Genomic DNA, 4,462 nt, shown 5'->3' on the forward strand with positions numbered 1-4,462 from the left:
GTAGGCTTCAGAGTCCCTGCAGAGAGCTCAACACATGAGGCAGGCATCAGAAGAGTATGCTCTTCAGAGAAAGAAGAAATGTAGCAAGATCGGTGTCTGTAATATGGCTAATAGGGCTCTCTGACAGCCATTCAGGGAAGTGGGCTGTGCACAGAATTCTGATGCTGCTGGAAAAAACCCAGTTCTCTTCCTTAGGAGGCAAATGGACTGGTGGGCCTGGTTGGCTGTTACAGGACCCATGGTCTTATGCAATACAAGGACACTCACTTGTGTTGAGTTGTACTGAGTTGTCTTGGGTTGAGTACCCAATACAGGGGAAAGGTTTCTCCTCATCAGGAAGAATGTGGCGCTACATGATAGCTTCCACCAAGGTTCCACGTAGGAGAATGTTTCAGGCGCAGAACATGGGTGGGGCAACCCTCAAAGCGCCAGATTGCACAGCAACCTTGTCCACAGCATAAGGAAGGGGCAGAGGAAAGGGGAGCCTGCGTGGCTCAGTGGGTTAAGCCTCTGCCTTTGGCTCAGGTCATGATCTCAGGGTTCTGGGATGGAGCCCTGCATCGGGCTTTCTGCTCAGCAGGGAGCTTGCTTCCCCCTCATCCTGTGCCTGCCTCTCTGCCTACTTGTGATCTCTCTGTGTCAAATAAATAAATAAAATCTTAAAAAAAAAAAAAAAAAGGAAGGGACAGAGGGTAGCTCAAACTGGAAATGTGCCCCTGGAAAATAAAGACTTAGTGTGGTTATCTTCATCCCTCCCCTCAATTTTATGAATGGCAGATATTACTAATTAGTAATGGAAGTTTTTCCAGATAAATTGGGATACAGTCAGAATCCTTTAGCTTTTTCTCTTCAGAATCCTTCTTAACAAATCATTTTGTGTAGCCACTGTCAACTACATGGAGTTAGTGTATGGTTTAAAATGTATTTATATACATTTTATAAATTTATTACATAAATATAAATTATGTATATATAAATATATTTAAAATATATTTATTTATATAAAATGTATTTATTAGAGGACTACAGATCTTACAAAATTAAAGATGTGTGAGCTCTGAGGTAAGAAGAGAGTGGGGGACAGGTATCTGTATTGAAATGGGCCTGGGAAAGGGTGTCAGAGGAAGAAGAGAAGATCCCAGTAGAGGAGAAATGGATCTTACAAACTCAACTGGGTTGGCATAGATGGATGAATGAATGAATAAATAATGAGAGGTACATTTGAATTAGTCAGAATGTCTGTATTCCCCTCATGGCATTTCCTTCATTTTTAAACAACCTTGGGCAAGCCCCATATGTCAGATATTTCCTAGCAAAACAAAGATTGGAAGTGTGGCAATATCCTGATAATTCAGGCAAAACCTCCACTTCTGCTTGGAGTACAGAAAATACCACTGGGAAAGAGAATTATAAATAAAAAGATGTTTTTCTTTTATAACAGCATGTCATTACCATCTTTATGAATTTATATGACATCTTTTACTTAAGAAAGTAAATGGAATTCCATTAATGTTTCTAAATGGCTACTGAAGAACTAAGCTGTATAGGGTAGCATTATGATCCAATACCCGCATGAGGGGATTAGAGCTCCTATTCCTGAGTGATTAGGCTAAACTCCTGATCACTCATATTTTGACTAAAGCATTCCAGTAAGAAGTGAAAAATTTTCCAAATTGTATATTGAAGACAAAAACATGCAAGCAATAGAGAATGCCTTCATTCTGTATTTTCTTAGAGTTATTTGGAGTTAGATTCCCACAGTTTTAACCTCATATCTTGGTGAACTTAGTGATGTGGGGCTCACAATTTTACTTCTCTGCTTCGCGATGTAGGTGATTACCTATATATCTTCACTTCCTTTGGATCTGTTCAATGTCAATTAAGAAAAATTATATTACATACATTTTAGTTGTCAAAACTAAAAATATGTAAAATTCTAAAACCTAAAGCAACCCTTGTTATTTTGGTAATACCCTTTTTTTTTTTTTTTAAAGATTTTATTTATTTATTTATTTGACAGAGAGAGATCACAAGTAGATGGAGAGGCAGGCAGAGAGAGAGAGAGAGAGGGAAGCAGGTTTCCTGCTGAGCAGAGAACCCGATGCGGGACTCGATCCCAGGACCCTGAGATCATGACCTGAGCCGAAGGCAGCGGCCTAACCCACTGAGCCACCCAGGCGCCCCTTGGTAATACCCTTTTAAAAAACACAGAAAAGATTACTTTTATGCATCCTTTTATAAAATGACTTTGGACTGCAGTGCCTGTGTGGCTTAGTCTTTTAAGCATCTGATTCTTGGTTTTGGCTCAAGTCATGTTCTCAGAGCTGCGACATTGAGCCCCATGTCAGGCTCCGCACACAGCACAAAGTCTGCTTGAGATCCTCGCCCTTTCCCTTATGGCAACCCCTCCCCTCTCCTGGCTTGCATGCACTTTCTCTCTCAAAATAAATAAATAAATAAATAAAATCTTTAAAAAATGAAAAAAAGTAAAATGACTTTGTGTTACTTCCAATATGTTGAGTGATAAATATCTCCTTTCTATATCAACAAATTTATATTTGCATAAGACAGATGCACCATTTTTCATGATTGCCTAATGTTCTATTCTTTGGGTCTACTACAAGCTACTTAACCAATTCTTATTTTTGGATATAACATTTTTTCCAAATTTTGCAATAATGTTAAGAAATAGATAATATCCTTGAAGTTAAGGATGGAAGCTGGTAACCATTCTTAGTATTTTACTAGAAATAAGTCTTGGAAGTGCTACTGTGGGGACAAAGAATGTGCACATTGTTAAAACTTTGGCTTGCTGATTGCCTTTCAGAAATGTTGTAGGTGTTTTTTCTTTGAATGGTTGCATGCGGAAGTCCAAGAAACCTTGATATTATCCTTTTTCTTTCTTTATTTTTCATCTTTGTCAATCCGATAAATTGTGCTACTCTATCTCATTTTAATTTGATATTTTAATTTTAGTTGTAAGTTTGAACCTATGTTTATTGGCCATTCGTATTATTTGATTTGTGTATCACATATACAGGTTTTGATTATTTTTTTTCTGTATGTATTATCTTTTTCACTGATTAAAAGATAACTATTTTTTTTTAGAGATTTTATTTATTTATTTGACAGACAGAGATCACAAGTAGGCAGAGAAGCAGACAGATAGAGAGAGGTGGAAGCAGGCTCCCTGCAGAGCACAGAGCCCGATGTGGGGCTCGATCCCAGGACACTAGGACCATGACCTGAGCCGAAGGCAGAGGCTTTAACCCACTGAGCCACCCAGGTGCCCCAAAAGATAACTATTAAGTATGCAAACTTATGGAAATGTCTGAATTTCATGATTTTAATAGGTTTCAAAATATTCTATATCAGGATTTTGAATTGTAAGTGAGAATCCACACTCATCTCTGCTTTCTTAAACTGTTCTAACTGCAATGGCCATTAGCAAAAATGTGATATTGAACTTGGCAGAAACTGTTCTGAACCACCTCTTAATGGTCTTTCATGGTAATGAACTAAATTGTAACTGAGCAGAGAATAAAACTTAGTCCATTCCAAAGTAAAATAGATAATGGAATCAATTATCTGTACTTTTCAGCCAATGGCAAGGTCATTTTTTCTTCATTTTCTAAATATTTTAAGCTAAAGTAGATTTTCTCATGGACTTTTTTTTTTTTTTTTTTTTTTTTTTTTTTTGGCGATGGGGATGTTTTTTTTTTTTTTTTTTTTTAATTTTTTTTTATTAAAATTTTTTTTTTCTTGTGTTTTTTTTTTTTTTTTTTTTTTTTTTTTTAAGGGGGACGGGGATGCTGATTTGCCAGATAACTTCTTCCATTCTTTATGGCTTAATAATGCTGGACAGAGCTAGAGTGTTAATGATCTGAGGACCTAAACTTCAGATGAAACAAAGATCACAGATCAAAGTGATTTTGCCTTGCAGGGACTCACATCCAGGGTCAAAGGCAGGCTCTTGGTAGGTGATTCAGGAAGGATGGTCTGAGAAGGAGGTAGCCGGTTCTTCCTCAGCTCTGCTGCAGAGCCCTTTCTGAGTGAGACCCCCGTGCTTAAGAATCATCACAGGACCTTGTGACTCTCCACCAAGCTCAAATCTCAGAGCTTCATGTTTGATTCAGCTGGTACAGTGGGATGGATATTCATATCTTTATAGACATGTTGCCTTCCCACCCCTAATTTTTTTCCCTCATGGTGTTTGGTGTTAGGGTGAAGGGCGAAGGCCACATTTGAACATAAGTCAGGTTTTTTTATTTTATGTGGGGGAAAGCCGGGGGCGTTTGCAGAACTTAAAACAGAAATCAAACCTTTAAAGGTCGACTGTATATGTCCTGCCACTCATATTCTCTTCTGGCTTCTAACTTTCCTTAGGCTTAAAATACATCTGGAGTTCCTGCTTCCTTTGTTCTTCAGAGAGTTCATTTCTTACTCTTTAAAAAAAGAACGC

Source organism: Enhydra lutris, unplaced genomic scaffold (assembly GCF_002288905.1).
Source record: "Enhydra lutris kenyoni isolate GAN:26980312 unplaced genomic scaffold, ASM228890v2 scaffoldscaffold28, whole genome shotgun sequence".
In the NCBI taxonomy this organism is placed as follows: domain Eukaryota; kingdom Metazoa; phylum Chordata; class Mammalia; order Carnivora; family Mustelidae; genus Enhydra; species Enhydra lutris.